Source organism: Sarcophilus harrisii, chromosome 1 (assembly GCF_902635505.1).
Source record: "Sarcophilus harrisii chromosome 1, mSarHar1.11, whole genome shotgun sequence".
NCBI lineage: Eukaryota > Metazoa > Chordata > Mammalia > Dasyuromorphia > Dasyuridae > Sarcophilus > Sarcophilus harrisii.
In genome coordinates, this window is record NC_045426.1 from 515,461,975 (window position 1) to 515,485,246 (window position 23,272).

Here is a 23,272-nt window from a genome sequence, read left to right on the forward strand (position 1 = left end):
TATTACTCTTTTTCTTTCCCTTTTCCTCTCCCCATTTTTAATGAGGCAAGAAAATTTTCTCTAAAACAAATGTCAATTATTTTTTCTTTAACTCTGATGAGGTAAGATTCACACAATGTTTCCTCCTAATTCCTTCAGAATGATAAATTTTTGCCTCTTTGGGGATGTGGTTTCCCTCTTTTTTCCCTCCTTCCACCTTATTCTGCCATCATCCTTTTCCATATCTACTTCCCTTTTTTATTTATATCATCAATCAAATTATCATTATTCTTTTTGTATATCCACAACAGAAATACAATTCTCAAGAGTTATTGTTACCTTTTCTGCATCTCTTGAGTCCTATGGTTGGAGATCAAAATGTTTGTTTAATTCTGGTTTTTTCTTCAGAAACAAATGGAATTCATTTGTTTCATTAAATGTCCATCTTCTTCCCTGGAAGAAAATGCTCAGCTTAGTTGGGTAGTTTATTCTTGGCTGCATCCCAAGTTCTTGTGCCTTTCAGAATATCATATTCCAGGCCCTTCATTCATTTAATGTGGAGGCAGCCAGATCTTGAGTGATCCTTATTGTGGTACCTCGGTATTTAAATGGTTTTTTTTTTGGTTGCTTGTAAAATTTTTTCCTTAATCTGATAGTTCTGAAATTTGGCCACAATATTCCTTGGGGTTTTTATTTTTAGGGTTTCTTTCAGAAGGTGTTCGATGAATTCTTTCAATGCCTATTTTCCTTCAGTTCTATTACATCTGGGCAGTTCTCTTTGATGATTTCTTGTAAAATAGCATCTAGCCTCTTTTTTCATCATAGTTTTGGAAGGTCAATAATCCTCAGATTATCTCTCCCAGATCTATTTTCCAAGTCTGTCGTTTTGCAAGTAGATAATTCATGGTTTTTCAATTTGTCATTTTTTGTTTTGTGACTGATTCTTGCTGTCTCAATGAATCACTAGTTTCTATTTGTTCAGTTCTAATCTTTAAAGAATTATTTTATTCATTAGCTTTTTTTACTTCTTTCTGTATATGTCCAATTGAGTTTTTAAATGTATTGTTTTCGTCTGTGGAATTTTTCCATTTCACTAATTTTTTTTAGTGAATTATTTTTCTTTTCAATTCACAGATCCCACTTTCTTGCAAGTTCTTTGTCTTTTCAATTCATAAGATCCTACTTTCTAGTAATTCTTTATTTTTCCAATTCGTAATTTTGTTTCCTCACTTCCTGGAATTTTTAACTTTTTCAATTCGTATTTCAGGAAGTTGTTGCTCTCTTGTAAGGCTTCTCTTTCCTTTCCCCATTTATCTTCTAACTCTCTTTTGAGACTTTTAATGGTCTCTTCTATGAGAGCATCATGTACACTGTACATGTAGGACAATCTGATGCATTTTTGCTGCTTGAGGTCTCTTCAGGTTTGCTGACCTGTTCTTTTTCTGCATAGAAGCTGTCGATGGTTCTTTTCATATTTTTATTCATGTTTTATTCATGTTTTTTTCATGTTTTAAAGCCTTTAGGGTATGTCTCCTAGGCAAGGGGGTTACCAGCTTCCTCTGCAGAGCAGGGAGAGATGTAAACCGATTTCTGGCTCCGAGGTATGGGAGTGCTCTGAGTGAGAGTTTTCCCTTCCCCCAACAGGAAGTGGATTCAGCACTGGCCGAGCCATAGAAGTGCCCAGTTGGGCTGTGTGGGTTAGCTATTGCCCTCAGCTAGAGACTAAGGGGTGAAAGTGTCACTGCCCCAGGCTGGAGCCTCTTGTGGGACTATTTGTATTAGCAGCTGACTGCAGACTGCAGATAGCCTTGAACTCTGCCCCGTGTCTCTGCCTGATGCAAATAGTCCCTGGGAAAGCTCTATGGCCCCAAGCTGAGCCCCCCACTGCGCAGATTGGAGGCTAACCCCGGCTGTGTCCTCCTGCCGTGCAGGATCACAGCTGCCCCAAGGAAAAGCCTCATGCTGTGGGTTGGGGCTGTGTGCTTGTGCTGAGATCTGTGCTTTCACTTTTGGTTTGAGGCTCTCCTCGGAACCTAATTTCTCTCCCAGTCTGCACTGATCTCCCCCCTGGCCCTGGAACCAACCTTTTTTGGCGAGACTGCAGATTTTCTTCGGCTGGTGAGTTGTTCTACTTCTTATCTTTATGAATTGTAGCAGTCAAGATTATTTTTGAGGCTCGATATAATATTGATAAAGAGGTTAAGAGAAGAGCTTAGAAAGTCGCGTGTGTCTTCTCTGCCATCTTGGCTCTGCCCCCCTCATCATACTTCTATAAAAGGTTTCTTTTTTTTTGCTTTCCCCTCACCCCCATTTTGTTAGTCTAAAAGATTGTTATTCAACCCAGAGAACTAAACAATCCAGATAACTTTCTATTTTTTCAGGAGAGCTAAAATTACAAACATTTAAAATTGGAACCTTTTCAAAAGGTTTTTTAAAGTGTTTCTAATGCAATTTTGCATTCTTATATAGCAAAATAATTCGTAACTTAGAATGGTAACTTGTTCTTATTGCCGAAAAGACTTTCTTGAAATACTTAGCCTTCTTAACTAAGAAGGATTTCATTTACAAACCAAAAAATGGGAACTTCCAGGTCAATATGAAAAATTTTTAAAAGGCAAATGTTGAAAAATAATATCTAAATTATAAATTTTGAATATAGGAAACAAATTCTCCATATTCATAAATGGCAAATAATACAGAAATGAATAGAAACAAATTTATTTATTAGTCATAATGAAAACATATTGGTATAATAATCATTTCGTTGCCTTGATTCATCATAAGATTCACAACCTGTTTTCCACCCAAAGTATATTTTTAAAGACGTGGCAAATCAGTTTAAGGCTCTTTTTTTCCCCTTTCAGTGGACATGTTTTAAAAAAAAAACCCTTCCAACATGGAAGGAAGAATCAGTCATTTGTGTTAACTTGTAACTTCTTTAGAAATATCAGACCACTATGCTGTCCAAGGTGTCGATATTATATAAAAGTCTGTTAGTTTTTCAGTCTAGCCATTTGTATTTGAATAAGGAATATGACTGCCTTGAAAAGATAGTTTTGTTTTTATTCTTTTTCATGGGCAGGGGAGAGGGACTTAAGAAAGAGAAGGGAATTAGCAATACTATTAACAAAACGAAGATAATAATAAGATCACAAAATATTTAAAATGAACAGAAAAACAATGAATCAAAAATACATTTTTTAATGATTTTTCTTAGGTTGCTCAGTATTAGTTTATATGTCTCTGAAATAGTTTGATCATTTATGACAAAATGATATTTATTACCTTTATATATTATGATTGTTCACCCATTCTTCAAATGATAGACAGCCTCTTTGTTTCCAATTGTTTGTTATAAAGGGAAAAAAAAGTTACATAAATATAATTTTTCATGCATGGATTTTTTTTTCTCTTTCTTTGAATTACTGAGACTGGGGAAGGAGCTAGGAAGCCAGAAACCAAGCATTTATTAAATGTTTATATGTAAGACTGTGCTGATAACTCAAAACCTAACAAAAAGGAAGGTAGTCCCTGACTTCAGGGAGATGACATTCCAAGTGGAAAAGACAACTTACAAAAGGAATGACAATGTTTATAGAAGAAGAACCAGGAGGTGATTGTGATTGCATCCTGCAACATTTCTCAAAATGGAGTCTCTGGGAGGAGCTCAACAATGGCAAAAAAGGTACCTGAGAGATAGAGGAATGTTCTCATGTGATAATACCCCAGCAACTGAGGAAAGGTTTACCATAATAAATCAGATGAGTCAAGGAAATAAAGTCTGGAGCATCAGAAAAAAAAAAAAAAAAACCTGAGAGAATGAAACATGACTGATCAATCTCCCCCCACTCTCTGCCAGTCATCTTGGATCCAAGTTTCTTATGTAGCTGTCTTTCTGTCTTCCCACTGATACTGCATATATTTTGAGGGTTAGCACTTGTATAGAAAATGTTGCTCCTATTCTTTCTATGCTATTTCAGGAAATATCTTTGCTTCAAGGTAATTACACTTGCAGCATTTAAAAGGGTTTGATAGAAATAATTTCTGGGTAATTTAATCATTTTATTAATAATGCCAGCATTTTAATAAAAGCATGGTCACTCAGCTGTCCCTCTATTAGACCATAGGCAATTTTAGCAGCAGTCTCATGGTTTATATGTCCTTCATAGAATAAATATTCCCCACAATGGGAATCAATCTTGATTGGTTAACAATCAATGAAAGAATGAACATTACAATCAGGGATTTGACCTGAAGTTTGATTATGTAATTTAGTTTTTAAGTCCCCCTCCACCTTGCCCAATTCAAAGAATTTATGTTTCACCCAAGCCTGAGCAATAATTACCCTACCTGAGTGGGGTCTGAACAAGAAAGTTAGTCCAATCTCATTTGCAACAATAGTCTTTTAAGAGACTGAACTTTTAAAAATCAAGACTTTAGAAGAGGGGAGGGACATTCCAGATCTTTCCAAATCATTGGTATTAATAATCATTTTTCTCATTTCCTTTAGCCAGCTAGGGAAGAGTTAAATACACCAGTGAAGACCCATGGAATACTTTAAGTGTGGGATATTCATTCTCCAACAAAATGACAATTTGTAATTATCAGATACTAAATTGGGTACTGTATTAGCTTCCTACCAAGGCTTAGAACCACTTTAATGTAAACATTGCTACATAAAATTAATAGACATTTAGGAAAAGATTGCTCTATAAATAAAAATTTGCATCCAAAGACAATTCTCACTGACTGTATGGTAACCCCTTTTTATAAACCTATTGAAAGAACATTCTTCAATAATTAACAGGGGTGCAGGGACATTTGGCAATATAAAATTGCAGCACAGTGAACTGGATTAGATACATTTAGGCTTTTAACAATATTGACAAATATAATCTACACAGAAGTGGTGAAACATTCTGAAATCTCTACTCAAGATTTTACTAAAGACAACACAGCTTATGAAGAAATCTGTCGGCTATATATGATATCTAATAATAGTAACTAATCTTTATGTAACACTTTAAGTTCTGCAAAGTTCTTTTGCTTATGTTATATTGTTTAATACTACCAACAACTCTATGAGATGACTGGTATTATGATTCCCATTTTATAGATGAAGACATTGAGACCATGAGAGGTTAAATCATTTATTCAAGATTATATTTAATGTTTAAGATAAGATTTAATTTGAATATATCCTATAACTCAGTCCAGCACTCTATTCATTATGCTTCATGAAGACTCATTTTGTTCAGCATACTGAATGTGTTGTTACAATCTGGCTCATTCATGTTAAAAAAAAGGAAATAAAACTGATGAAGCATTCATTCAGAAGCAGGCTATAAGAAAACAGTAGCATAAAATGTCTTCACTAAAATAAGAAGGGAAAAACCTGAAGATAGTAAGTTTTTCTCTCTCTGTGTATATATCTTTGTGTATGTGTGATATATATATATATATATATATATTTCTAAATTTATCTGATTTATCTGATCCACATCTTTTTCCTTTTGTCTCTCAGAGTTTCCTTCACTTGGAACAAATCTATTCTCTTTGATTCAATTTATTTGGAATATGGATGGAGATAAGGAAGAGAATGACTACCACTACACGTACCAATGTGGATGAGGTAACTTCTCTTGAACTTACAATCTTATAGAGTTATCCCAAGCATGTATATGAGCCAAAATATTTACCAGTTCTTCACAGGTATTTGTCAAAGTCAGTATTGGACTCCACATATTCCTAAAAATAATATCAGTCCTCTATTGACTCTGTCATTTTGCCACTCTCTCCAGTAAGAGGACAAGTGGTGGCAACCTCAATCTCCTGTCCCCATTCCTTATATTCCTCATTCTCATATATCCTTCAAAGGAAGTGTAACAAAGAGAATATATTGTGTCCAAGGCAAGAAAACTCTGAGAGACCAAAGAAAAATAAATACATCAGATAAATTTAAAATAACTAGTTAACTACACAGGTCCTTAGAAGCAGTTATATTTTCTTGTTGTTTAGTTGTGTGCTATTCTTTTATTATTGACTCCATTAGAGGTTTCTTGGTGAAGGTATTTGAGTCAGTTGCCATTTTCTTTTCCAGCTCATTTTATAGATAAGGAAACGTAAACAGAGTTAAATGACTTGCTCAGGGTCACACAGTGAGTGTCTGAAGGGGCATTTGAACTCAAATCTTCTTGACTCTATCCAATAGCTACTTCAAAGTCACATAAATATCTTTTCTAAACACTGGCACTTTATGTATTGGCTAAAAATGGTATCAAAATATCTGGAACAATTGAAAAGCTGCAAAAATGTTAAGTATATGTTCGAAGGTAGGAACACTTAACATCCTTTGAAGTTACAAGTTATTTTTTTTCTCCCCTCAATTCAATTGATATTGTCCAGTTAAAACATCTTATTTTTAAACCTCAATGAAATAACTTCAATTCTATTAATTTATTTTTTCTATCTACCATATAACCTTGTTTGTCAAGTATTTACGTTTTGTAAGTTAAATAAAGTAGTTATTGAGTGATACATTCTGAAGTTTTTATTCTTGAAACCTGGAGTTAAGAGATATGAAGTAGTGGCATAGTAGAAATGGTACTGGATTAGGAGTCAGGTTCAAATCTTGGCTCTGCTACTTAAGACCTGTGTTACATCATCTCTCAAGTCCTTTAGTCTTCTGTCTATAACACAAGAAAGTTAGACTATGTGTCCTCTATGGGCTCTTTATTATTCTAAATCAATATTACTATGTTTTAGCACTAAGCTACTGTATCTATGTTGTAAAAAGAGGCTCCACTGAACATTCCATAGGTACTAGAAACAAAAGTGTATTTTAGAAATCCTAAAGATTATTAAAACCTGCCACAAAAATCTAGGAAGTGAAAAAAAGTTCCAATATTTTGCCCTTGATTCTCATACTTTATGCTAACAAGATAGATGAAAGTCTATGTTGACATTTAACATTAAATAAAACAAATTAAAACTCTAAAAAACAGTAGAAAGTGATAAAATAATCACAAGAAATAAAAGTAATAAGGGAAGGGCATTAATAATATGAAATTTGTTGTTCATGTAAAAATATTCTTGTCCCATGATCTGTAACAGATGTTTGATAATGAATGTGATTCAGAAGAGAGATATTTAAATGCCATGGGGTTACACACAGGATTTACAAGGTGTATTACAGTTAAGCCATAAAATTATACTTTTGAAAAACAAAGCTAAACTGGCAAAAATCAAGCAACAAAAAGTATCTAATAGTCATTAATATATAGCCTGGTTTTGATGTTTGCCCAGATTACCTAAGATGAAGACACCCACTTTGGAACTGGGAGAAGAAGGGTATGCTTTGCACGTGTTTTATGACTAGCTTTCAAAATAAATCTGCACAAGGTATATTTTCAGGCTTATTTTGCATTATTAACACATTCTCCATCAGCTTAAGTCTATAAAATCAACAAAACAATAAATCAAGTTTGGATTTGTAGCATTTGGGGTTTTCTGAAGTATAACTGCACTGAAAATGTAATATTTGGCTCTAAAAAGTAAATATATTACTGGAGACCTGATTCTGTGAGAAGACATTCTTCTTAATTGACCTTCCATGTGCTTGAAAGCAGTCTCTTCCATTGATTCTGTAACTTGATCTGTTTGCATCCTTAAATCTACCTGATTAAGTTATTCTTCTGCTAGCATCCAAGGGTGAAAAACTCATTCATTCAACTAGCAACTTCTCCCTCAACTTAGTCCCTGTGACACTTAGAAATAGACTTAGAATTTTAGTTTTTTCACTTGTACATTTTTAAAATTTATTTCCATGTGCAGGGAGAGAAGTTGGGACCTTGAGCCATAAGGACATTGCAATCCAGTTTTAAAATTGAGGTGTTACTACCCCTGAAAATGGTGACTAAAAAGCCAAGGCTCCATGATATAAATGCCCAAAGGCCTTGAGAGGTAGAATTTAATGGTTCTTAATGTTATTCAGGAACTGAGCTAAATTGTAAAAATACTTATAAATTTGCTTGTTATGCCTCTTTAGTAAATGTTTCCTCCAAAAAGCAATTGAAGTTTTAGTAATTAAATGGAACTGGAACACTGGGACTTCTAAAATCGAAATAGTGTAATTGGTGGGAGCTTAAACAAGTGGAAAAGGTGAGAGACTTAATAATCATGGGAGGGGACAAGGGAGGGTGATGGCACATGCACAGAGTAACCATTGTTATATTAGGAAAGAATTATAATAAGGCCTTAAAGCAGCTAGATGGCACATTGGATAGAGTTAAAGGAAGGAATTAAAGGAGTTAAAGTAAGGAATTAAATAGAATTAAATTAAGGAAGACATATTTTCCTAAATTCTAATCTGACTTCAAACATTAACTATCTGTGTGATCCTGGGCAAGTAACTTAACTCTGTTTGCTTCATTTTTTTAATCTATAAAGTGAACTGGAGAACAAAAGGGAAAACCTTGGCAGTGTTTCTGCCAAGAAAATGCCAAGTGAAAGGACTCAATGTGCAGAGATGTTTGTACCAACTTTTTGGTGGTAGCAAAGAATTGGAAAATGGGCAGATGTCCATCAGTTGGGGAATGGCTGAATAAGTTGTGATGTATGAAGTTAATGGAATATTATTGTTCTATTAAAAATGATGAACAAGCTGATTTTAGAAAGGCCTGGAAAGATTTACATTAACTGACGCTGAGTGAAACAAGCAGAACCAGGAATACATCGTATAGCATTAAGCAAGAATATACAAAGACTTATTTCTTCTCAGTGTTTCAGTGTTCTAAAGCAATCCCAATAGACTTTAGATAGAAAATGTTTTCTGCATCCAGAAAAAGAACTATGGAGACTGAATTGCAAATCAAAACATACTATGTTCACTACTTTTTTCTGTTTTTTTTCCTATGTTATGGTTTTCTCTTTTGTTCTGATTTTTCTCTCCCAACATAATTCATAGAGGAATGTGTATTTAAAAAATTAACAAAAAGCTGAAAACAAATTTTAAAAATTTTACTTTGTATCTTAATCTGTGAAGGGAATTAAAAACAAAAAGAAATCTTAAATGAAGTCATGAAGAGTGGGAAACTATTGATCAGTTACAAACAACAAAACATTTTTTTCTGATTTGTTTTGTAATTATCTGTTCATTTTAATTATACTTAGAAAATAATTCTGAATCCTAGATTTTTTTTATGAATTTGAATCCTTCCTTTGTTCAGTATATGACACTTAATAGTCCAGCCTTGATATATTTATAGATTTTTTTTTTGGTATGGAGCTATTGTTTGTTCCAATAAAATTTCTTATTTTAAAAAAAAAAAAAACCTCAGAAGTTTGAACTTTACTCGTTGACATGATAATATCATACTGAAGAGATTATCTGGATTCCTTTCATTGGGGAAGTAAAATCCAGGGTGCTGTAATTGACTAATGGCAGAAAAAATGTTCATATATTTGGTCACCTTCTACATTTGTGGTAGCTGCCACAACAAGAAAGAGATGAAAATCCCATTTTATCAACCAGGTCCAACATGAGCATGAAATAAAAAAAATCTTCCCTTTTTCAGACCTAATAGAAACTTCACTTTCTTTCCCCCCCACTATATTTCCCAATGATATCCTCTACTCTCATCAAAGCCCAGGGATATGATAATGGAGGGAGCTGGTGGAATGGGAAATTCAGAAGAAGGAGCCTTATATAATGTGATATACTTGCTAGTTTTTAAAATTTGAAAGATCCTTTTAGTTATATTTGGGGAATGGGAAATAACAATTATATGTAATAACATCTATAAACAATATTTTCAGTGAATTATGATTATGTCATGTTTTATGGAGAATTCTTTGTTAAACATTTTTATAATTATGGGGTGTATACATATGTGTGTGTATGTGTGTGTATGTGTGTGTGTGTGTGTGTGTGTGTGTGTGTGTTTTGTGTTCAAACGTTTATAAAGAACTTAATTTTGGATGGTGGTATGGTTTTTGTTGACTATTAACTGTAAAGATCATTTGTTAGCATCTAGTTGGTGAAGAATTATTGTCTTGGCAAGATAAAAAATGGTTGTTGTTTAATACTTATTGCTGAGTAAAAATTTCAGGTAAAAATTTCAGTGGGCAAGTATTGCATCAGATTCTGGAAGATTATCTTCTGTCATCATGAAGTGAGAATTTCTGTGGGAAATCTTTTGCAAAAAATATAAAGGTGTAAAGTATCAGCAATTCCTTTTAAATAAAAAAAAACCTAATTTTAAAATGATGACAAATGGGAGAGTTTATAAAACCTTACAGAATCAGAAAATTTCAAAGCTAGAATGGACATCACTTCAAGGTTACTTCCTACCTGAATTCTAATAGTCCTATGGAAACCATGATATATTTGGTTCATATCAGACATAATTTCATAAGCATAAATACATAACTTTAATTGAATTAATCTGATTGGAATTCAACATAATTTAAGATTTTAAAAAGATATTTAATCCATTACATTTATTCTTATACAGTTCTTATTCGTCTACATTATAAGTCTGAAGACTGTTTCTTTTCATATCCTTGGCTTAACACAGTGCTTTACTTAAAATGTGCTCTCAATAAGAAATCATTGAATTGTTTAATGGAATGACTTCTTAAGAATTCATATACAATCATACTTTAAGATATAACAACAAACAGGGTTCTAACTTCAAGAGATTAGTGATGTCACCAAGATAGAGATTTGCAAATCTGTAGCCTCCATGAATTGCTGGGGCCAAATATATGACTTTGATATAAAATCCCTTGGCCAGATTTTCCTGTACCTGGTTTATTTCACTTGGGTAGAGATATAAAACAAACATTATATGTAATGGAGATAAGCTAGAAGCATTCCCAATCAGATCAGAAGTGAAACAAGAATGCCTATAATCAGCAATGTTATTCAATATTGCACTGCACATATTAGCTTTAGCAACAAGAAAAGAAAAAGAAATTGAAGGAATTAGAGTAGGCCATGAGGAAACAAAACTCTTACTCCTTGCAGATGATATGATAGTTTATTTTTAGGCAATCATAGAGAATCAATTAAAAAGATTTGAAACAATTAACAACTTTAGCAAAGTTCCAGGATATAAAGCAAACACACATAAATCAGTGGCATTTCTATATGTTATCAACAAAGCTCAGCAGCAAAAGATAGAAAGAGAAATTCTATTTAAAATAACCATAAACAATATAAACTATTTGGGAATTTACCTGCCAGGACAAGCATAGGAACTTTATGAATAGAGTTACAAATTTCATCCAAAAATGGTCAAATGATATGAACAGACAATTTTCAGATAATGAAATGAAAACCATCTACAGTTATGTGAAAAAATACTCTAAATCACTACTGATTAGAGAAATACACACTAAAACAACTCTTAGGTACCACCTCACAACTTTCAGATTGGCTACAATGAGAGAAAAAAATAAAGATAAATATTGGAAGTGATGTATGAAAACTGTGACACTAATGGATTGCTGGTGGAGTTGTGAAAAGATCCAACCATTCTAGAGAGCAATTGGGAACTATGGCCAAAGGGCTATAAAATTCTTTTGATCCAGAAATGGCATTACTGGGTCTGTATCCCAAGGAAACCATAAAGGAGGGAAAAGGACCCACATATTCAAAAATAATTGTAGCATTTCTTTTTATGGTAGCAAAGAATTGGAAAATGAGTGCATGCCCATCAGTTGAGGAATGACTGAACAAGTTGTGGTATATGAAGACAATGGAATATTATTGTTTTATAAAAAATAAAGAACATACTGATTTTAGAATGTCCTGCAAAGATTTACATGAACTGAGCTGAGCAAAATAGTCAGAATCAGGAATTCATTGTACACAATAACAGCAAGACTATCCAATGATCAAGATCAACTATGAAAGATTTGGTTCTTCTCAAGTCTTCCAAAAGAAATCCCAAAGACTTTGGACAGAAACTGTCATCTGCATGCAGAAAAAAAAATTAAAATGACTAATGGAACACACACTAAGCTCACATTTTTTTTTTAATCTCTCCCATGGTTTTTCCCTTTTAATCTATTTTTTTTCTGCCAACAAGATTCATAAAGCAATGTGTATTTTTTATAATGCATTTACTATTTATTTTACATTTTACATTATTATGCATTTATTATTACAAATTACATTTATTTATTTATTTTACAAATAATACATTTGCTCTTTACCAGGGCATGATCCTATTCTGTACAATTTTTCAAGGATTTCCAGTAGCAGCTCATTAATACCAGTTGTTTCAATTCCTTGAAACTTTGTTCAGATCTTGTGACTTGAAATCATCGAGAATAACTGGATACTTTCTTATTCTTTCTCCCCTCATCATGGGTTTCACCCCCTTCCCCTTTTTTATCCTTTACAAGCTAAGGATTATTCTCCCTGACAGAGAAAATGAGTAAAATAAGTGATGAGTAGTTCATCCTTCTCACTATGATCACTTATCATCCCATTCACCCATGTAAAACCTCCATCTTTTCTTTGAATTTCTTCTCACATCCAATATAAACAGAAAAAAATACCCAATGACCTTGATTAATTTAATTATTATTATTTTTTATTATACTTTTTTATTTACAAAACATATGCAAGGGTAAAGTTTCAATATTGACCCTTGCAAAACCTTCTGTTCCAAATTTTCCTCTCTTTCCCCCCACCCCCTCCCCTAGATGGCAGGTAGTCCAATAAATGGTAAATATGTTAAATCCGATATATGTATACATATTTATGCAGTTATTTTGCTGCACAAGAAAAATCGAATCTAGAAAGAAAGAAAAAACTCAAGAAGGAAAACAAAAATGCAAGCAAACAATAACAGAAAGGGGAAAATCATTTTGTGGTCTGCACTCATTCCCCGTAGATCTCTCTCTGGGTGTAGCTGATTCTCTTCTTTGCTGAACAATTGGAACTGGTTTGAATTATTTCATTTTTGAAGAGAGCGACGTCCATTAGAATTGATCATCATATAATCTTGTTGTTGACATGTATAATGAACTCCTCATTCTGCTTATTTCACTTAGTTCAATTCATGTAAGTTTCTCCAGGCCTCTCTGAAATCATCCTGTTGGTCATTTCTTACAGAACAATAATATTCCATAATATTCATATACCACAATTTATTCAGCCATCCTCCAATTGATGGGCATTCATTCAATTTCCAATTTCTAGCCACTACAAAGAGGGCTGCCACAAACATTTTTGCACATGTGGGTGCATTTCCCTTCTTTAAGATCTCTTTGGTATATAAGCCCAGTAGGAACACTGCTGGATCAAAGAGTATGCAGTTTGACAACTTTTGGAGTATAGTTCCAAATTATTCTCCAGAATGTTTGGATTCATTCACAGTTCCACCAACAATGTATCGGTTTCCCAGTTTTCCCACATCCCCTCCAATATTCCACATTATCTTGCCCTGTCATTCTAGCCAATCTGAGAGGTATGTAGTGGTATCTTAAAGTTGTCTTAATTTGCATTTTTCTGATCAATAATAATTAGAAATATTTTGATTATTATATAGTTTCAATTTCTTCATCTAAAAATTGTCTGCTGTATGTGCATGAATGTTTGTGGCAGCCCTCTTTGTAGTGGCTAGAAACTGGAAACTGACTGGATGCCCATCAATTGGAGGATGGCTGAATAAATTGTGGTATATGAATATTATGGAATATTATTGTTCTGTAAGAAATGACCAACAGGATGATTTTAGAAAGTCCTGGAGAGACTTACACAAACTGATGCTGAGTGAAACGAGCAGGGCCAAGAGATCATTATATACTTCAACAACAATACTATATGATGACCAATTCTGATGAACTTGGCCATTCTCAGCAATGAGATCAACCAAATCATTTCCAATGGAGCAGTAATGAACTGAACTAGCTACACCCAGCAAAAGAACACTGGGAGATGACTAAAAACCATTACATTAAATTCCCAATTCCTATATTTTTGCCCACTTGCATTTTTGATTTCCTTCACAGGCTAATTATACAACATTTCAGAGTCCAATTCTTTTTGTACAGCAAAATAACGGTTTGGTCATGTATACTTATTGTGTATTTAATTTATATTTCAATATATTTAACATCTACTGGTCATCCTGCCATCTGGGGGAGGGGGTTGGGAGAAAGAGGGGAAAAATTGGAGCAAGAGGTTTGGCATTTGTCAATGCTGTAAAGTTACCCATACATATAACCTGTAAATAAAAGGCTATAAAATAAAATAAAATAAAAATTGTTTGTTCATATCCTTTGATCAGTTGAAGAATGGTTTGATTTCTTATTAATTTGATTCAATTCTCTTTATATTTTGGAAATGAGGCCTTTATCAGAACCTTTAACTGTAAAAATGTTTTCCCAGTTTATTGCTTCCCTTCCAATTGTGTCTGCATTAGTTTTGTTTGTATAAAAACTTTTTAACTTAATATAATGAAAATTTTCTATTTTGTGATCAATGTTGATCTCTACTTCTTTTTTGATCACAAATTCCTTCCTCTTCCACAGGTCTGAGAGGCCAATTTATTTAAAATCTCTTCTTTATGTCTAGATCATAAATCCATTTTTGTCCTTATCTTGGTATATGTTGTTAAATGTGGGTCAATGCCTAGTTTCTGCCATAGTAGTTTCCAATTTTTCCAGCAGTTTTTGCAAATAGTGAATTCTTATCCCAAAAGCTGAGTTCTTTGGGTTTTTCAAACACTAGATTGCTATAGTTATTGACTATTTTGTTCTGTGAACCTAACCTATTCCATTGATCAGCTACTCTTTGTCTTAGCCAGTACCAAATGGTTTTGATGACTGCTGCTTTATGATATAGTTTTAGATCTGGTACAGTTAGGCCACCTTCATCTGATTTTTTTTTCATCAGTTCCCTTGAAATTCTTGACCTTTTGTTCTTCTAGATGAAATTTGTTATTTTTTCTAAGTCAGTAAAATAGTTTCTTGTGAGTTTGATTGTTATAGCACTAAATAAATAGATTAGTTTAGATAATATTGTCATCTTTATTATATTTGCTTGCCCTATCTAAGAGCACTTAATATTTTTTTCCAGTTGTTTAGATCTGATTTTATTTGTGTGGAAAGTGTTTTGCAGTTTTACTCATATAGTTCCTGACTTTCCCTTGGCAGATAGATTCACAAATATTAATGCTGTAGACAGGTATTTTAAATGCAATTTCTCTTTTTATCTCCTGCTGTTGGATTTTGCTAGTAATGTATATAAATGCTAATGATTTATGTGGATTTATTTTATATCCTGCAATTTTGATAAAGTTGTGGATTATTTCTAATAGCTTTTTAGTTCATTCTCTGGGGTTCTCTAAGTATACCATCATATCATCTGCAAAGAGTGATAATTTGGTTTCCTTATTACCTACTCTAATTCCTTTCATCTCTTTTTTCATCTTTTATTTCCAAAGCTAGCATTTCCAATACAATATTGAATAGTAACAGTGATAGTGGGCAACCTTGTTTCACTCCTGATCTTATTGGGAATGATTCCTGTTTATTTCCATTTTATATGATGCTTGCTGATAGTTTTAAATAGTTGCTATTGACTATTTTAAGGAAAAGTCTATTTATTCCTATACTCTCTGGTGTTAAGGACCATGCCTAAGTGAAAGGGCAGTGTTGCAATTCTCCAAGAGCCTCCACAACTGTGGAAAATATCATCTGAAGGAGTTGCAAAGCAGCTTTTACCGACACAGGTATTGCTTGTGGAATGGGAATGAAATAAATTGGAGGCAGAGACAAGAGGAAAGAGATCAGGCAATGCAACTACTTCTCAGTAGAGAGGTCAGAGAACAGCAACTGTCTCTCAGTCTCCTTGCATCATCATCATTACCCTTTAACATGAAGGGATCCATTTTGCAGGTCTGAGTTGGATCCCCAGCAGCCACTGGCAGGTGACTCCCATATCACAACACTATAGTGTTTAGTAGAAATGGGTGTTGGATTTTATCAAATGCTTTTTCTGCATCTATTGAGATGATCATATGATTTTCGTTAATTTGGTTATTGTAATAGTCAATTATGCTAATGGTGTTCCTAATATTGAATGAGTCCTGCATTCCTGGTATAAATCCTACTTGGTCATGGTGTATTATTCTGGAGATGATTTTCTGTAATCTTTTTGCTAATATTTTATTTAAGATTTTTGCATCAATATTCATTAGGGAAATTGGTCTATAATTTTCTTTCTCTGTTTTCATCTTACCTGGTTTAGGTATCAGTACCATGTCAGTGTCATCAAAGGCATTTGGTAGGCATCCTTCATTCCCTATTTTTTCAGATAGTTTATGTAGTATTGGGATTAATTGTTTTTTAAATATTTGGTAGAATTCACATGTAAATCCATCTGGTCCTGGGATTTTTTCTTAGGGAGTTGATTAATAGTTTGTTCTATTTCTTTTCTTTTCTTTTTTTTTTTTTAATAAAATAGGATTATTTAAGCAATTTACTTTCTCCTCTGTTAACCTCTTCAACCTATATTTTTGTAGGTATCCACCCATTTCACTTAGGTTATCGAATTTATTGGCATAAAGTTGGGCAAAGTAACTCCTAATTGCAATGCATATTAAAAATAAATTTACAGCAAAAATAAATAAGTAAGGAAATAGAACAAAAACAAACCATACAAATAAAGTCAGATCTAAACAACTGGAAAAAAATATCAATTGCCAATGAGTATGCTGAGGTAATGTATACACATATACATATATATGTATTCTAAATTAATCTACTTTTTCAGTGTCATACCAATCAAACTGCCAAAAAATTATCAAGCTAGAAAAAATAGTAATACAATTTATCTGGAAGAACAAAAGGTCAAAAATATTAAGGGAATTTATGAAAAAAAATCTGGAAGGTGGCCTGGTAATACCAGATCTAAATTCGTATTATTATAAAGTGACAATAATCAAAAGCATTTGGTACTAATAAATAGGGGAGTAGATCAGTGGACTAGATTAGATACAAAAGATACAATAATCAATGACTATAATATTCTAGTGTTTGGTAAACCCAAAGATTCTAGCTTCTGGGATAAAAACTTAGTATCTGAGAAAAATTGCTAGGAAAATTGGAATATAGTATGGCAGAAACTAGCTATAAACCATTTCACAACTCATATTAAGATAAAGTTGAAATGGGTTCATGAGTTAGCACATCAGAATAGCAAAGGAAAGTCTAGCTGTCAGATTTTTGAAGGCAAAATGAAGAATTTTAATTACATTAAATTTAAAATTTTACATTAATTTACATTCAATTTAATTACATTAAATTAAAAAGCACAAACAAAACCAATGCAGCCAATATTAGAAAAGAAGCAGATATCTGGCAAAACATTTTTATAGCCAGTGTTTTCTAGCCTAAAGTCCTCAGTTCTCTATATTGTCAAATTTATAAGAATACAAGTCATCCCCCAATTGATAAAATGGTCTAAAGGATATGAACAGACAATTTTCAGACAAAGAAATTAAAGCCATCTATAATTATATAAATAAATATACTAAGTCACTGTTTATTAGAGAAATGCAAATTGAGACAACTTTGTGGTACTACTTTACATCTATCAGATAGACTAAGATGACAGAAAAAGAAAATGATAAATGTTGGAGAGGATGTGAGAAAATTGGTTCACTAATGCACTGTTGGTGGAGTTGTGAACTGATCCAACCATTTTTAAGAACAATTTGGAACTAGACAGTAAAGGCTATAAAACTGTGCACACATTTTGATTCCACAGTTTCACTACTGTGGGTCTGTATCCCAATAAGTTCATAAAAAAAAAGAATTTAAGGACCCACGTGTACAAAAAATCAGATCTTTCTTTTAGTGGTAAGAAATTAGAAGTTGAGGGCATTCAACTGGATTATGACTGAATAACTTATGACATATGAAAGTAATATAATATCATTAGTCTATAAGAAATTATCAGTCTGATTTCAGAAACACCTAGAAAGACTTCCATGAACTAATGCTGAGTGAAATGAGCAGAACTAAGTGATAATCAATTATGATAGACTTATCCCTTCTTGGCAATGGAGTAATCAAAGACAATTCCAATAGTCTTGTGATAGAAAATGCCATCCACATCCAGGGAGAGAACCATGAAAATTGCATATGAATCAAACCACAGTATACTTCTTTCTTGGCTTTTTTCCCCTCCTTTTTTGGTTAGATTTTTCTTGTACAACATGAGAAATTTGGAAATGTGCTTAAAAATATTGTGTATTTTTAATCTGTATTGAATTATATCCATTTATACCCCCATATGTCTATCCATCTTCATACACACCTACATACATACCCACATATACTCACACACATACACACATAAACATATACATTTAGCCATAAGCAAACATGCATCTAAAACAATATTAATATGGCTGACATATAATGTAGATTTTTCTCTTGATTGAATGTTTCATTTTGACTTTGTCTAAAATCCATGATTATCAGCTCTACTTTTCTTTTTCCTAATAATTCTATAACTGATCCATGTTGTATATATCTCTTTATTTCCTATCCCTGCAAACTCTTCTACTTTAAAACTGTTCCTTAATTTATATGTTTTCTCATAACTTCACTGACATCCCCTTGCCCAATTATAGTTTTCAAATAATTATTTTCTTCTTTAAGACTCTTTGAGATTGTCAACACTATCTTCTTTTTTAATTGGTTAACTTTTTTTTCATAATCTTGTTTTTCTTAGGTGTTTTTATTTATGTTTTAAAATGTTTTTTCCTTATTTTTACAGTCAAAGGTTTTGATAAAGGCCTCATTTCCAAAATATATAGAGAATTAACTCTAATTTATAAAATCAAGCCATTCTCCAATTGAAAAATGGTCAAAGGATATGAACAGGACAATTTCAGATGAAGAAATTGAAACTATTTCTAGTCATATGAAAAGATGCTCCAAGTCATTATTAATCAGAGAAATGCAAATTAAGACAACTTCTAAGATACACTACACACCTGTCGATTGGCTAAAGACAGGAAAAAATAATGATGATTGTTGGAGGGGAGGGAAAACTGGGACATTGATGCATTGTTGGTGGAGTTGTGAAGAATCCAACCATTTTGGAGAGTAGTTTGGAGTTATGCCAAAAGTTATAAACTGTGATACCCTTTTGGATCCAGAGTGTTACTTACTGGGATTATATCCCAAAGAGATTATAAAGAAGGGAAAGGGACCTGATGTGCAATGAATGTTTGTGGCAGCCCTTTTCGTAGTGGCTAAAACTGAAACTGAAATGTATGTCCACTAGTTGGAGAATGGCTGAATAAATTGTGGTATATGAATATTATGGAATATTACTGTTCTTGTAAGAAATGACCAACAGGATAATTTCAGAAAGGCCTGAGACTTACACGAACAGATGCTGGAGTGAAATGAGCAGGACCAGGAGATCATTATATACTTCAACAACAATACTATATGATGACCAGTTCTGATGGACCAGGCCATCCTCAGCAACGGATCAACCAAATCATTTCTAATGGAGCAGTAATGAACTGAACTAGCTATGCCCAGAAAAGAACTTGGGAGATGACTAAAAACCATTACATTGAATTCCTAATCCCTATATTTATGCACACCTATTTTTGATTTTTTCACAAGCTAATTGTACAATATTTAGAGCCTGATTTTTGTACAGCAAAATAACATTTTGGTATGTATACTTATTGTGTATCTAATTTATATTTTAATATATTTAACATCTACTTCATCCTGCCATCTAGGAGGGTGGGGGGTAAGAGGAAAAAATTGGAACAAGAGGTTTGAATTGTTAATGCTGTAAAGTTACCCATGTATATATCCTGTAAATAAAAGGCTATTAAATAAAAAAAAAAAAAAAAGAGTGAACTGAAAAAAAAAATGTTTTTTCCTTATTCTATATGAATGGCTTTTTGAAATCTTTTTTGAGTACTAGGAATTCTCTCTGGTCAGATAAACATTTATCATTACTTATGGGGTAGAAACTTTTTTTACTTCATTGTCCTCTGAAGATGAACCCTGGTATTCCCCATTCCCACAGTAAATTTCTATGATTGGATACTTTCTTCTTTGCCTTTTTTTTTTTTAAATGAAAAGTATTAGTGTAAGTACTTCTAATACTGGAATGGAGAGGGATGGTGCTTCTAACTTCACTTCAGTTCTTCCTTCTGATCTGGAACTCCTAACTAAAAGGTCCACCCCCCTGTAAGTGTCTGCAGTATAGCTGGGGCTGGCATTTTTAATCAACTGAGGTTCTCTCAGTCTTCCTGGACTCAGACCCCATTTCCCCATACTGTCTGGAAGGCAAAAGTTCCTATGGTTCTGGGTGAGGCTTCAACCAAACTCAGGTAGTCCCAGGGTTCCTTACTTGCCTTGGAGTTAGCTTGAAGGTGTTTGCACTTCACAGTGATTAATCCCTGTTTGAGGACCTTTCTGATTGTCTTCTTGGTTTGTCCCAGGAGGACTCCTATTCTTCCCCAAATTCCCCCCCCTCTCCCCGCCCCCAGTCTGTGTTTACCTTGAGGTACAAATTTGTTTTGTTTGTGGGGGAAATCTGGCAAACTTGAAATTTACTGATTTACTCCATTATCTTCTCAAAATCCTCTCCCAACCTGTTATTCTTAACAAAAAAATTATCATGTTGCACCCATTTGAGAAAAACAAATAGTACGACTTTTGAAAAGGCATGAGAGGTTAAAGCATAAAGAAAATGTATTATTTAAAATAGTTATGAATTTTTATAAATATACCATTAAATATAGTTTTATTCATTCATTCGTTATTTATTTATTTCTATCTGTTCCAAAACATCCTCTAAATGTTTTCTCGAAAAAATACCATTTAGTATCCATTTAAACAGGTTATTATTTGGTTGTTTTAATAATTTAAGTGTTTTCAGTGTTGGTAATTAAAATGTTAATAAACCATATGTTACAGTAATTTTAAAAAGATTAAATGACCCATTTATAAAACAAAAATGGGAAGTTATTTACATTTTTCCAAGTCCTATTATTATATGCAGTAAAATAGAATTTCTTATGTAAATGAATTCTATATAGTTCTATCTTTGAATATTGTGATACAAAATGAACTATTAATTAAGTTTCCTCCATATATATTTTGATTCATGCCTGAGATTATCCTTTTAGATTTATATTTTGAACTAATTTTGAACTCCAACTATATAAATTAATAACTTTTTATGATGTTGGATAGACTTCTCTCTACTTTTGAAAAAGTCTCATTTTCAGGAGACATTTTGAAATTTATGCTGTCTGAAGAACTTTGTTTTAGTTTGACTTAAGATCCAGAATAAAATACAAACTAGTTATTTCCCCATTGCTTCCATGACACAAACATGCATTTTAGTATTGAATCATACTAATTAAAAAAAATGTTGCAATGGTAGTGTTGATTACTTTCTATTCAAGAGTGAAATAATAGATATATGATCACTTCAACTTGTAAGCTAAAATAGTATTAAAAAAGTCAGAACAATGAGGAACTCCTTAAAAATAAAATTCTGGAACTTCCCCCAAACAAGCAGACAAAAAAAATGAAGTCAAATGAAAAATAAAAAGAGAAACTATCAATATTTTTACTTTTTATTTTCTTATAACTACCTTTGGATGATGAGTTCTGATTTTTTTTTTAATATTGTAAGAGTTTTGTTGTTGTTTGTTTTTGTTTTTGTTTTGATTCCTGGTTCTTATAAAATCATACATTAAGTGCTGAAAGTGCCTTTTGAAGACATCTGGTCTAAACTCTGTATTATAATTAAGGAAATTGACATTCAGGGACACTAAGTGAACTATCAAGAATAATCTTACTACAAATTGTCAGAGGTGGTCTTTCTCACTCAAAATTCTATGATCTATTCACTACCACATGATTTTCAGTCTCTGACTATAAATTTTATTACATCAAAAGTGTTATTATCATTTAATTTTGATTTTAAGATATGCTTCAGTCCCTTAATATACTCATCCTTAGATTTCTTTTGTGATGAATGCTTCTTAGTTGGTGGAGATAACAATATTTGTAATTATCACCTTCATCCATTGCTGCAATATAGCTTGCAAATTCAATATCAGAATCTTCATTTTTTTGTTCTTCTTTGGTATACATTAAGAGTTTCATATTTATTAAGTCCAAAAGACATTTTAGAAATGTGCACAAAGTGATTTAAGTGCTAACAGTTTTGTAATCTTATGACATGATGTCCTCCACATATCTTAAAATGATTAATATAATGTTTTCATACAATTCCCTCTTGTACTTGAATGCCTCTCTGATATTTTCAACAATTCTGTAACATGTCTTCTACTACTACTACTACTACTACTACTACTACCACTACCACCATCACTACTATTACTACTATTACTAGCTAACATTTATAGAATGTCTAATAAGTGGTAGAAGTTATATTAAGTAGTTTATAAAATTTCATTTGATACTTACTAAGACCCCTGCAAGGTATTATTATCATCCCCTTTTTACAAATGAGAAAACTGAGATTAAATGATTTTCTCAAGGTTTCACAACTAGTATCTAGGTTTTATTTGAATCCAGCTCCTGCCTCCAAATAATAATAATAATAGATAGTTGCTATAAAGCTTATGAAATTTACAAAGTAAATTACAAATATTTTCTCATTTTGTTTTCACAGTGATTCCAGAAGGTTTGTATTATCCTCATTTTGCAGATGAAGAAACTGAGGCAGACAGGTTAGCTGATTTACCAAGGTCACAGCTATTCTAAGAGGCTGAATCTGAAATTAAGTCTTTCTGATGTTTTATCACCATAATTGTCGTTTATCATGGATTGTCAAAAATGAATTTCAGTCAACAGAGAAACAGTAAAAAGAAAGGAGAGAAAGAAGATTAAAATGTTGATTAAGGGAATGATTAATTCTATTTTTTTTTTAAAGAAAGAATTAACTAGAGAGGGTAGGAATTAAAGAGAAGGAAAAAGAAGAAAGATTAGAGTCTGATTGACATTTGAGCCAGATAAAGAAGAGAGTCATGGGATCAGAAGAAAATTGCATCAAACATAGAACACAAATTGAGCATATTCATCCCTTTTTATTTTTAAAGAGAGATTAAGGATCAAAGACAAACATAAGAGAATAAAATAAAGAGAAAACAAAATTAATATTCAAATGTACCAATGGATTTGAGATGATTCACCCATAACAATAACAAAAATGAATTATAAAACAGAATTAAATAATAGGTTG

The 23,272-nt window shown here is 32.5% G+C and overlaps 1 long non-coding RNA gene across 1 annotated transcript; it reads left to right on the forward strand.

Moving 5' to 3' along the window:
• The first annotated feature begins 2,056 nt into the window (after positions 1-2,056).
• Positions 2,057-8,424, forward strand: LOC105749338. Its single transcript, XR_002769378.2, has 3 exons — positions 2,057-2,097; positions 5,504-5,611; positions 7,285-8,424. It is a non-coding gene; the product is annotated as an uncharacterized LOC105749338 (long non-coding RNA).
• The last annotated feature ends 14,848 nt before the right edge of the window (positions 8,425-23,272 follow it).